Source organism: Diorhabda sublineata, chromosome X (genome assembly GCF_026230105.1).
Source record: "Diorhabda sublineata isolate icDioSubl1.1 chromosome X, icDioSubl1.1, whole genome shotgun sequence".
Classification (NCBI taxonomy): domain Eukaryota; kingdom Metazoa; phylum Arthropoda; class Insecta; order Coleoptera; family Chrysomelidae; genus Diorhabda; species Diorhabda sublineata.
In genome coordinates, this window is record NC_079485.1 from 23,295,874 (window position 1) to 23,310,280 (window position 14,407).

The 14,407-nt window shown below is 31.7% G+C and overlaps 1 protein-coding gene across 3 annotated transcripts in view; it reads right to left on the bottom strand.

The window, feature by feature from the left end:
• Positions 1-14,204, bottom strand: part of LOC130450861 (insulin-like receptor) — a 164,293-nt gene extending 150,089 nt beyond the window's left edge. For 2 of the 3 annotated variants that reach the window (XM_056789537.1, XM_056789536.1), the window contains exon 1: positions 13,796-14,204. The gene's annotated coding sequence lies outside the window, so the exon portion shown is untranslated. Of the gene's footprint in view, positions 1-13,733 lie in introns of all 3 variants that reach the window. The other variant, XM_056789534.1, reaches the window with a different exon arrangement.
• Positions 14,205-14,407: the final 203 nt, after the last annotated feature.

Below are 14,407 nucleotides of genomic sequence, written 5' to 3' on the forward strand. Positions count from 1 at the left end.
TTTAATCTGAAACTTCTGGTAAGTATTTATTGAGAGATAAAAAATCTATGTGTCACGTCTAATCTTCCTTGTATTTGTTTCTCGTTGTAACAATATGTAAAATCAGACATTGAAGTGTTACCACTATTAAAAAGATAAATTCTAATTTATTCTATAACAAACAACCGTGTTTTTAAGTTACCAAAAATAAATTTCACCAGATGTCACAGTATCATCAACAGTGACATTTATTTTAGTAACTTCTTTCATTACTGATTAGATTGATATGAATAATACATTGAAAAGAACTTTAAACGGGGGGTTTGAAATTGATACAAAAATAACTGAAGTAGGTATTTACACCTGGGGTAGCAAACGACATTTTTTACAGATGGAATTTATCTATTTTTAACGTGGGGTATTTTTTTGGGTTGGTATATCCGGATGCATAATGCAACCATTTTAAAGGGTGTGTATAAAAATATAAGACGGAATTAATATTAAAGTTTCGTTGGAGACCTAACCAGGTGTATAAAAAAACCCACATATCTGATTGCTTTACGAAAGAATTTTATTCATTTCATCTTTAATTAGGACAGAAAAAGTATAGATACGAGGATTGTCAAAAAAGTTTCCGACATCAACCTAAAGAGGTCAAATCAAAAGTTGGAAAATATATAAGCTTATTTGTGTATACGAACCCAGGGGATGATGCCATAGCCAATATTCACGAACAGCACTTCGAATAGGCTGACCACCCACCAGATTCAGCCCCCAGCGGCTTTTTCCTGTTTCCTAAACTTACAGTTTCACTTACAACTTGTTATTCTGCAAATGCCACAACTTGTGGTTTCGGTACCCAACCAACATTGCACTTACGAGGGGATTTGTGTAGGAAATTTTTGTTTAGGAATAAATTTTAAAACTTGTGGACACATAACGGATTTTGACTCGTATGTTGATGAAAGATAATATCGGAAAATGGGCTGTTTTTGTATTTCGACGACGTTGTTCTGCAGCTTCTAATTTTTGTAGACACTTTAGCAAATTTCACGATCACTCTTTGACCTTAGTGTTATAAGAGGCAAGAATAACTATCATAATCAATGTACGTACATGACATTTGAATTCATATTACATAAAGCCAACTTTTAGATATCTCAAAATTGGTTATTGTTAGCAGAAAAAGTATATGTATAGTCAGTTTTGTGATCTAGATCTTTTGTCTGATATATTTTATTGACAGAATTTAAATTTTACGAGGAAAATCTAAAAAAGCCAATATTTTGTCCACGAGTAATTTTTTAGCATACAAAGGATGAAATTTACTTCTATTGGTAAATCGAAAGTTTCCGTTAAAATGAAGCTCTGTTGTAATTTTTTGTTATTGTACCATTATTTTTTGACCCTATTAAAAATTAAGTTAAGATTATTAAGTAGTTTTACCCTCTTCCAACCTATTAGAATGAAAACGATTGAAGATTGTACATCAAACTGTCGTTATGATTGCTTTTAAACGACTTTTTAAATAGAAAGGTTGTTCGAGGATATATTCAGGTTTGGTTAACCAAAAGCGACTTCTAGTACAAGACAAATGAGATTGAAGGATACGATTGTTTAGAACTCGTACTACATCAAGCATTTAGTTCGGACTTTGTACCGTCAGATCCTTGGCAATATTTTTGCGTGGGTAAAAATTGAAAACCAAAGAAGATGTTGAAAATAACGTGCGACAGATTTTTAAATCTAAGTCTAAAGAATGGTTTTACCAGGGTTTCAAAGAATTTGCTGAACGTTAAATTAAAACCATAGCTATACGTCGAATATTAAGGTTTTCTTTGCATGATTAGTTATACTCCATTCGGAGAGTGTAGAGTGATAAATCAATCCCTCTCCTGGCCCCCATAGCCGAAGTCAAATTTAAGAACAATTTATTATTTTATTTTATCAAACCTTAGCAAACGAATCCAACATTTATTTTCTTAGAAATTTATTGCTCAAGTTCAAATTTCCAACTATGTTTACTTATCGGCCAAAACAATTCCTTTGGGGCATTTTAAGAAAGGAATGATGTTGACAGGTAAATATTTCACGCCCTTTATAGTATATACCTATACCAGACAGGTTAATTTGAAAACGATTTGTAAAATGGTTACTGGGAAAAATGATAATTAGGCACATTTGCAAGAGGGTAATAAAATATTAAACTATGAGGTATACTTAAATGGTTATTCACAAGTTTCAGTTTAAGAAAAATTCCCAATACACAACTGCATTTCTAGCTCAGTGTTTGTCACAGAAACGTTTAGATAACTTCAGTGAATATTCAATATGTCGACATTTGAAAACTATACTCCAATACATAAAGTGAAGACGCATGCACTCTCTGTTAACGAGAAAGCCATGGCTTTAAATGTGTATGGTGCATTAGAATATCAGTACCCTTCAGTGAGTGTGGATGATCTAACAAGTATGTGTTCACACAACATTTAAATTAAAGGACGTTAGAATATTACTAAACGAAGCTTCAAAAAACGTTACTGCTGAAAACTGGCAAAAATGCATTCAGCATGTTATCAAAGAGGAAAAGAAAAATGTTGGAATTTGACAACATTATTGATCTAACTGTAGAACCTCTCATGATTAATTCATCCACTAGTTCTTCGGAATAAAATACATATATTGCAAATATGTACCTACTTTAAATATGTTACAGGAAATATTTGTAGACTGTTATATATAAAATAGTAATGTGTAGTATATAAGTATGTATATAGTGTATATATTATAGTAATGTGTTGTTTAGTATATTTTTTATTTTTATGTTTCATACTTACATGTATATACTCGTATTTGTAAATAATTAAATAAACTAACTGTATATATTAAAAAGCAATATTTTATTAATTACGAAAAACCCATTGCAACGGCTACGATAGTAAGGGTCTTCTTACTTTTGGGGAGATTCAGAGGTTGGTGTGAAAGTATTAAAATAGAGAGAGAAATAAAGATATCCATCAATTTTGGAAAGAAAAGGATGACCATTCGGATTATCTAGGTAACCGCTTACATTTTAGTACGGTCAATTATGGAAAAAAATGTATCTCTGTCCAATTACTTATTTATCATTGGCATATTTAAATATTCCATATTTTGGACGTAAAGTATCGTAAAAAAATTTTGCATTTATAATGAACATATATTAATCTACTCTCTTTCCAAATAGAGTATAATAAATAAAGTAAACATTGTAAACAGATATTATTTATGGGACACCCTCTATATTTCTGTTTTTAATATAGGTGATTATATCTATATAGAATATTTCTATATTTTTTTTCGTTTATGGTTATAATTTACAAAGAAAAAGTACCTGTTCATGACTGGTACTTAGTATGAACAGAGCGCCCTTGTAAGTACCTACACAATTCACAATTTAAACTTAAGTTATATATTAAATTATACAATGAAAAAAAATTAAGATAATTCTCCAAAATACTAGTAATTGTACAGAATTGCTCAAAATCGCACATATTTTCTCTAGAATAAATTAATAAACTTCGTTCTATATCGCCATATAGATACCTCTATAATTATTAATGAAGATATAAATAAATACTACATCGGAGTAAAGTATCTAAAATTCAAAGCGCATGTCTACAATTTCAAAAAATTAACTCTCGATTCACGTGCTGGTTGTCACGTAAACGGAAAGAGGGATTGTTTAGTTTGACTTATCATAAATCTTAATAGGGGTGCTATATTTCCAATGATCAACCCGGACTATGAGAATAGTGAAGGGAGGCGAAAATAACTACACCTAGTTACCAAATCTAGAGGCAGTCAACGTTTTTCAGAGTAGGTAAAAATATTTCTTTACACGACAACCCCTCTATTTGTCAAGCTTTATAATATTTATTGTATCATGATAATGTTTCGTTCTTCGTTCTTCATCGTAAATAGAACTAAAATAAAACGATAATAATTAAACATTATGAGTTTAAAAATTGGAATCAATTCAATAGTTTTTTTTAAACTAAGAATCCGTTGATTAGTATTTCCAACTGTGATTTTTTACATACAATTATAATATATACAAGGTGACAAGGTCCCAACTTGATGTCATAGTTGATTTTGTTGAATAGAATACTGTCATTTTGAAGACTGATGTAAAATTTTATATAACTGTCAAGAATCACATTTCTAATTTTTATCAAGTATAAGAAAAATGTGGAGAATATCTTGATACTTGTACAAAAATATTTATTATTTCAATTCTTTTCGAGATATCGTTTATTAAGCTAAAAATTCACAAGACTGAGGCCGGGTTTCTTCACTTCCTGATAAAGTTCCTTCTAGCTATTATTTACCGAATAACCAAAAAATCGATTTCTTACCTTCTGATAAATTAAACCACAACTGTCAATTAAAGAGTTTATGAGAAACTTAACCTGGAACATTATACATAAAAAGTGGCTTCTTTGTTTATTATACCTATAATTGATTAGTTCATTTTTGGAAATATTCGTCATACAAATAATTAAATATTTAATATGGATGCTTTCCAAGATTCAGAAGATTTGTTTGATGAGGAGCCACAGCAAATTCCAAAAGAACGAGCTTATTCCGTTCGTCATAAAATTGATCATTACAATTTTTGGTCCGATGATGAAGTTTTTTTACCGCCTCCTTATTTTCCTTTCATATCAATTATTTTCAATATAAACTATAATTTTCAGACCAACACAACTTCCTCTACTACTCCAACATTAACCTTAACAAAACACGTGCAAATATATTTAAGCACAGATCGTTGTCACAAACACAGATCATAAGAAATCGTCCATGAACATTTTTTCGCTTATTTCTTTTCTTATTCAATACATGGACGACTGCTATATAGGCATCTTTTATAGTGTTACCAACACTAGAATATATGTTGAGTACATAATTAAGTGACAAATACTTATTAGTTAGTTTGGATTTAACTAAATAGGGTGAAGAAACGGTGAACATTTATTCGACAATTGAAAGTTCCTTCTAAAGTTATGTGGCTAATAATTATTTGGCACTTCTTAGAACGTGAAGAAACCGGCCCTGAAACTATTATATTCATCAGAGGAAAACATCCCCGACTCCCATATCACAAACTACTGTAAATAAGACAGACAATTGAGGAAAAATTAGAATATAAATCGATTTCTCATCGACAAATTGCTCTTAATAACGACATCAAGATTTGTTTATTAAATAATCATACAAAAAGAAAGCCTCAATATCCGAAGTGTACACCATTGTATTCTATGGTTTTAACCCTAGGTTAAATATAAGGATGCGATAAAAGAGAAGTATTTAGAAACAGATTGAAAATTCTATATTATAGTGAGATTATTTCTGTATTTCCAGTACATTCAGAAAATAAATCGATAAGTGATGATTTGACTGAGGTTTTTTATACATTTGGTTTAAATACATATTTGACTGACATTTCTCGACGTTTTTCCAGGATAATATAAAATTAATAGGGACCGATTTTAGGTACGATAACCCTTATGGCTGATACTGTAATCGATTTAATTTTTTTAGTAGGTGTTTCGTGAAACATTTATTTAACATGCAAGTGTTGTCAAATAAGAGAAGTATGGTAGCTTTGTATATGTTTACGAGAGAGATCTGGTAAGCTAAGCTGCTCGTCAAATATTACCCATAGGTACTTTTATTGGGACTTCCAGGGAAGAGGATGGGCGTTGATGATTATGGAAGAGGATGTAGTAATCGTTTGGGCGAGAGATGAAAATTTTTTGTTGATGAAATGAAGAAGAAGAGATGAAATTTTTACAATTGGTAGACAAAACCTTGTAAAAACTAAAAAACAAACATAAAAATAACTAAATAAAGATACAAATAAAATTTCAATACATAAAAAAAACCACGATGAATAACAAAATTATAGTTGATAGTAACAGGTAATAATTAGTATATAAGTCGTATATGTATAAGTCCATAGGAAAAATTAAACCAGTATGCAGCATGTTCGGAATTAAATATTATTATTAGAATAGAAGTCGTTTACAGAGAAGAAGGCACTTTCCAATAAATATGCCCTCAAATTATTGCGGAATGCGGGAGAAGATGATATCGATTTGATTTCAATTGGCAAGTGATTATGTATTTTTTTGCACTGCAAAATATTGAGCCCTTAACTAATTCTGAACGTGGAGTAGGTAGGTGAAGGTCGTGCTCCGCGTTCCTAAGTGAATAGCCGTACAACGATCTTTCTGAAATTGGAGAAGTGTACTTACGAATTAGGCAAACGGATCCAAAGGTCAATAAGGAAGGAAGAGTCTCCAGAAGGTAATAGAATAATCAAACATACAGCTTTATGTTATAGCAAGAACGTTTTTTGTCTGCCAGTACAATTATAATTTATGGTAATGTATCTTTTAGAAACTTCTTGATGTCAACAAGGAAGTACTTGTGTAAAGTATTTCCTTGAGGTTAAACAGAGGATTATTATTTGCAGACGGTTAGTAGGTGCTTGACGGTCGTAATAGCATGAAGAGTAGTAAGACATGAGATAACCTGGTCCATATTTGAAGTCTTCTTATTTTCACATCAGCTTTACTTAAAAAATTCAAATAGAGATGGGAAGTAGATGATTGGGTGTTTGGAGAGTTATTACGCTTCATAGATTTTTGTAATAGAGCTTAAGATCTATCTGGGAATTGAAAATACTTCAGGTTAGAGTTTTAAAAACCAATTAAATCTAGTAACCGGTTTTGCTATACAACCTCAACGTATTTCTTGTTAATAGTAAAAGCATTGTACTTTCCAATATATCAACTTGTTTTTACATAGTTAATGGAAAATTACCGTAGGTTGCACCCATTAACAGTGACTTTAATAAATGACAACTTGTGTAATACAAAAAATGCTGATTATAATATCAATAATGTATCGACCTTGAAAATAAATATTGTAACGAATTTATTTCAACAAAAATCCGGGTTCAATTAATTACCACATGACTTATTTGAATAACTTAGATTTACTTTCACTTATACCAATTTTCACATTGTTTACAATATTTATTTCGAAAGGACGCGTCACGTATTAACTGTCCAGGTGTTCTTGGTATACTTTTTCGATTTACAATTTTATTTGTTTGTAAAAGTAACAATCAAAAGAGCAAAAAACTAACACATCCGATATGGTCAAAATTCAAATTAATTGATATTCAACCAATTATAACAGTGGGTAAGTTTATACTTACGCGATCCCCTCGTTTTTTGGCTCTAAAAAATCGAAAAATTATTCGATTTCCATGAATTTTTTTTAAATCTTCGTTTTTACAGTGAATTTATGGAAAAAAATGCGGGAATAGAAAGAAATGAAAACTGATATTGGTTAGGTTAGGTTAGGGGAAGGGGGTGTACTAAAAATACAGAACAAATGTTCACATTTGGTCTGCTTTTCAAGCACCCGCCTCTCGCCCCACTCCCAATTCTCTTCAACGGTCAACCTTAGAAGATACTATTTTTTTAATGGTGGAAATATTCAATTTTTCAAAGTTAACTTTTAATATTGCCCATTTGATTACAATAAGTGACTTTAAGAATATTTTTGTTCATATAACTTTAATGAATACTTAATAAAAACAATTTTAAAAGAATCTATTATTGTTTTTATTTTTGTATAATTTTTTTTCAATATGTTAATTTTTTATGTAAGTTTTGAAATATAACAACTTCATTTGATTATTTAGAAAAAAGTTATCAACAATTATACGTGAATGAGCGCGTTTTCATGAACATTTAAAGCCCTAAACCAATATAAGATTTCATTTTTTTTATTCCAATATTTTTTTTTCGTAAAACGGACGTAAAAACGAAGATTAAAAAAAATTCATAGAAATTGGATATTTCGATTTTCCAGAGCCAAAAAAAAGGAAACCGCGAAAAAACATAATATCCCAACAGTGAATCGTAAACCTAAACGCAGACAAGGACGTTTGTTCCTTAGAATCTATGTACTGAATGAAATATATATTTGTTGCTAAATTGTCTTAATTTTTAATTTAATTTTTATTTCGCTCTTTATCAAAATAAGACTTGACATGATCAAATTAAATAATTTTAAATATCAAATAAAAAGCTGTTTCAAATCACAAAAAAGAATTCCTGCTCAATTGTATTTCAAAACTATGGGGCAGTGATCAATTGAATTATTAGTAGCTGATTATTTTTTTTATCATTGACAGCTTTCTCTTTCCTATGTATTCGTTTCAAGAATTTTTTATTTTTTATATGTTTTTCTTTAGTTATTTCATGATTTGTTAATGCAATTTTATTTTGTTTATCGTATTGTTGACCTTTTAATCTATTTTCTGAATACTAATATGTCTGTCCTATGTAGACAGCGTTAAAATTAGTACAAGTTACTTGATATATAATATTACTTCTTTTGTTTTTGGGTGTTTTATATTTTACACCCAGATAGAAGGCTTCTCTGCAAATTTCGAGCCTCTTCCCTAAAGTCTCAAGTGGAAGTTCTGGGTTTGATGTTTGCGCAGGTAATTCGGATATGTGCGCATACACGAAAATACTAAAAAAGGTGCGCAAGAATTTTATTGGCCACTATAATAGGATTTCAACAATTAGCACATTTGTAGCACTACAATTTTTACCACGTTTCTATTGTTTTCAAAGTGCACCTATGGATGTGTGGTTGTTTTTATCTCAGAAAAGCACTTCCAATAATTATTTTACTATTAAGGCTAAAATTTCAAATAACACTAACTATTGTTTATATTATAAACGACATAACTATTCTTTCGTAATTTAGCATTATTGTCGTCCACTTCGTAATTTTATCGAATAAGCGCATGACGATTACTGTATCATCATGCAGACGTTCTAATGGGCACATAATTTTTTTATCAACTCATGATTCGTCAGTCATGGTACAGTAAATAAAATGTAATTAAGTGGACAATAATATGCAATTGTCTAAAGGCCGAGTGTTTATCAAGAAGACATGACAGTCGATTTATTCAAAAATGGCTTAAAAAACTGCTTCTATCCAATATTAGGGAAATGTCGGAACGGCCATTTTAATGAGATCGACTTTATTTGTGTGACATATCTGACAGGTACGTGCGCGCACAAGGCGCCATTAATAATGTGCTTTTAATAAAGTTATATAATCCACTTTATAGTTCTTCTTTTTTTTCTAATCGATGGCTAGTTGCATACATTAGTCATGTATTTCCAGAACTGAAGACAAAAGAATATCGGTTTTAATACATAACCTGGTTCCTGGTGTACAAGGATGGTCCCAAAAGTACCTGGCCTGACCTAGAGATAGCGGTTAGTTGAGAAATACCATTAGGTATTAGGAAGTACATAATCCATACAGCAGATTTCACGTTTGAAGACGCCACGTTGTTTAATATTTATTTGGTAGCCATAAATAGTGAACGTTTGTGAAAAATTTGTCATTATTAAGTGATACAATACTTTTATTTGAAAGGACCTAACCAATATAAAAGCTGAACTAGATTACACTCTGGATGAGACTGCTACGTTGTCAACAGTAAAATATTGGGTGGCAGAGTTTAAACGAGGCTGTACGACCTGCGAAGATCAGCATCGCAGTGGTCGACCAATTGAGGTGACGACTACAAAAATGTTGAAAACAATCCACAAAGCGGTACTGGATGATCATTGAATGAAAATGCACGAGCCAGTAGACATAGTAGGCATTTCAAAAAATGCGGTACGTCGCATATTAACTGAAAATTTAAACATGAGAAAACAGTGCACAAAATGGGTGCCACGTTTGCTCACAATAGAACAAAAAAAGCTTAGTGAAGATGTTTGCATCGAGTGTTTGGCAATGTTTCACAAAAATAAAACCGAATTCATAACCATGAGTGAAACGTGAGTCCATCATTTTACACCCAAAACCAAAGATTAATCAAAACAATGGACTGAAAAGGGAGCACCGGGTCCAAAGAACGTAAAAACCGTTCCATCTGCGGGCAAGGTCATGGCATCGATTCTTTGAGATGCGTGTGGGATAATTTTCATTGACCATCTTAAAAAAGGAGAAACTATCAACAACGGCGAAAATTATACGAATTTATTGCAATGTTTGAGCGACAAAATCAAACAAAAACGGCCGCATGTGGCTAAGAAGAAAGTGTTGTTTCATCAAGACAATGCACCAGCTCACACATTCGTTGTGGCAATGGCCAAAATTAGTTTGAATTGCTACCTCATGCACCCTATTCGCCAGATTTAGTCCCCTCGAATTATTTTCTGTTCCCAGAATTGAAAAAATGATTCAACGGTCAAATATTTTCCAACAATGTTGGCAGTTAATGGCTAAAGTGAAAAATAAAATGAAAATTAACTTCCACCTTTTGATAGAAGAGAAAAAATTTCAGGATAGAAATAGTAGCTATGTATCGAATGCAACAATTTTCCGATAACTCCTATTTCGACTTTATTAAATACAAAGTCGGCTTTCATAACATCGCCATTATTCCTATAATTCCCTATTTATCAAGTATTAAGATGTTTGTCTTATGTAAAATGTATAACAATAGTTACAAGGTTCTTCAGATAGAAAATGACTAATCAATTTTGGATAAATATGAGATACTTACAAGTTTGTCAAGGTAAAATGTATCTACTCAAGACTTTGCTTTTTATATACTCAAAGGCGTCGCCAATGAGGGGGCAGGGGGGAGCAGTTGCCCCCGCCCAATGATCAAATGTAGCTAGCTGTAAAACGACCAAAGCTTTAAGGCAGTGCGAGCAATTGACTTCCTTACCTAATAATAAATTCCGCATCGCATGACAAATTAAGGCTTAATGTATATTGTAGAAAGTATTGAAATATTCAGAATAACATTTCAGTTTTTGACATCCGTTTTTAAAATCGCCGTCATTCTCACCACGACAATATCAGATTTGCAAAAACGCAAGGCCATTAAACAGTGTAAAAATATGTAGGTAGGTATGGTGTTTATGTGCATTGCATTTCTTTCTACGGCAACCGTTCACCTGCATTCACGTTAGTTTTGTATAATTTGTGTGCCTCATACCTAAATTACAAGTTATTGTTACGAACATACAATTTTAATTGGTTTTGTTGACAATGCCACCTATAAGTGTTCTTGAGAAACAGCAATTGTGATACGATAGGCTTAATCTATCAAATCTGTCAGTTGTTGATATCCTAAAAGAAACAAATTCCTTCTATCCCGAAACGGAAAAAGTATTAAAAATTTTGATCGCTTTACCATTCACGACCTGTACAGTAGAGCGATACTTTAACAGCCTTAGAAGACTAAAAACATGGCTAAGAAGCACCACGGCAGAAGATCGCTTTAAAGGTCTGGCCATGATGAGTGTACACAGAGTTATAATAAATAGAAACCTAAATAATTTTAATGATAAAGTAGTTGCAAGTTTTGCAAAAAATCCCCGCAAGTTATGTTTTAATTAAATATTATTTTGGTTAAAATAAGTAATTATTACTGTGTTTGATTTAGTTATTGTGCTGTCGAGGGCTTGTGAAGTTTTATACATTGATATTAGAAACGTTCTTATTACAATCGCCATCGAGGCAGACTTCCAAAGTGTAACGCTTCATGCTCTCGACTGTACCAGGCGTTCATATTTCTCATCCTCCAAAATATTGCCACATTGCCACCCCTTATTCATAAGCTGGTGACGCCCTTGTACATACCCACTTCCATACTGATAGCAATTTAGACATACATAATTGTAATGTTTCCTATTATATTCGACACATAATTTTGGACTAAAATGTTTTTTCGAAAGAAAAACTGTACATTTTGCGAATGTATAGCTTTTAAGTTATGTAAATAAAAGGGAAAAAATTCCAGCTTATCTTTTAATAATATTCAGAGGTAAATTATCATTACTTCCGTAAATAAATCTAGATTTAAATAGATAGGAATGGCTTATCGTGCACCAACATATGTGCAGAATAGAAAAATGATTGATCATACTGAATAAGGTTTCGCTCAAACTGATGTAACTATTTTATTCAAAACTATCCAGAAGTCACAACTGTGTAAACCATTTGAATAAGACTTCGTGCTTGACAGTTGTACAACAGAAATTAATGAATTGCGCAGACAAAATAAAACAGACCGGCTAAAAACCGGATAATTGACCATTGTCACCTCATGAAGTCATGCAGACTACAGGCTGCTGCTATGAGGTACTGTAATGCTCGAAAAAGGTATTCAACCAGTTTTGAATAGCAGGGGATATATTTATTGGCTGTTAACACTGATAGTTAGGTCTTGAAGAGATACAATTAGAGATTATTCCATTTTTATGCAAAATGTATACCAGAAGAAGAGATCAACAAGTTTAAACTGGCCCATCGAAACTGGATTCCGTTAATGGGACTAGTACAGAAAAAGGACATATCTCAAGAAAATGTTCATAATTCAATCAGCAGCTTTTCAGCTCGAATTCACGAAAGCGTAACTGTTGAAGATAGTTTACGGGTAACTAGAAATATAACGTTTCTATTAAATTTTTTACCATAACTTTAATTCTAATCTTATAGAAATAAAAAAAAATACGATTTTAATTTCATTACGCCAAGAAACCCAATTTTAATCATCGATTAATACATATATTGTATATTACAAAATAATATGTGATTACATATAAGTTTGGTTGTGTATATTATAGACCATGGTTTATCCGGTTACTTGCGACTTACCAAGGTCTTTTACCTCCGCCGAATGGTCCCCCAATTGAATAAGTGGTTCTAAGTCCAAGGGTAACGTTGTGAGAATTCCGAGAACGGAATTTCGTCACCAAACTCATGCAAACAAAAACTCGATTTCGGGTCGGTAACCTTCCTAGCCACTTTAAATGAAAAAAATGTACCATGCAACTTTATTCGCGATACTATTTTATTACGGAACAAGAACTTAATCGTTGATATAAGATTGGTATGAATGAATCTTAGAACGGAAGTTGTGTTGGAGTAGACCTCGGGAAATGGTGTGTGGGTGCAATCAAAGTTGATTATGAATTGGAGATAAAATGTCAATAATACATATTTAACAAAATGATGAATACAAGTTTTCTTTAGCACGTGGTCTCGCCACGCCCCAAAGTGTACTATGAGCTACTCCAAAGTGGGAGGGCAAATGTTGTGACGGCAATTCGAAGCCGAATCAATATCCTGCAATACATTCAACTGTAGACGCCACCCAATAAAATGTTCATATAAAACCCACACATCAGAAAAATAGTTCTTAAAATGCAACCCCTAATAATGTTACAGTAGTTTGGGACACCACGTACGTATACAACATTATACGAATCATTTTCTACCTACCAGTCACAACAAACGTTCAAAAAAATAAACATCTTCAAAACAATATACGCAATGCATAAAGCTAAGTTATTTATAACGTACTAAATAGTAGAAAAATAAATGAACTATTTTATAATTATCAGACTTAACATTCAAAACTAAATTGACAGTAATGTGTTTCCAAACAAACAATTGTGAATGAGTGTTAGGAAGGTTGTTTATAATGCCCAAATTCATAAAAAATGGAGTTTGTCTATAAAACTCTTGGTTTTTTTCAGTAAACAATATTTAGTAATAAGTTTTTCATTAATAAAAATGTAAATATTCTATAAAAGATTTTCGAAATATTAGTAAAATAAATAAATAGTTACCTCGAAACAAAAATAATCCAAACGTACTGGGCCCACAAACAAGTAAAAATAATAATACTCACTTATTAAGTAAACACAAACTTTGTTTTATTGTGAAAAAATATTATACCACGTTAGTTATTGCACTAACACATTGAACGCAAATACAACAAACACTTCGTCCACCATGCTTACTGAAACACTTCACTAATATTTGTTTGGTGATCCAATCCTACTATACGGTGTTGCCATATTTACCAATTTTAAACGCCTTTCACTATTTTAATAACAGACAAATACGCAATGAAGTCAGTTTCAAAGACATGTGGTATCAATTGCTCTACGTCAGTGTAACATGAGTACGGAATACGAATACTGACATAATAAAAACGATTTCAATTTCTTTAGTCAGTAAAAAGGCAACGTAGGACCGGCACAGCAGCCAAATCATGAGGTATTTTCTCCTCCTCTCAATTTACCAGCAAGGCTATACAAGAAATTCTGCGCATGTTTTTATTCAGAAAGGATCAGATGAAGACAGCTACCTATATTAATTGATAGGAGTGACAAGGAAGACATAAATAACAAACCATTAAGAAAGTCATATAAAACTTGGGACAAATATGACAACTAAATTCAAAATAAATAATTTAGATAAACCGCTAGATATATATTTCAAGAATACTATGACAAAT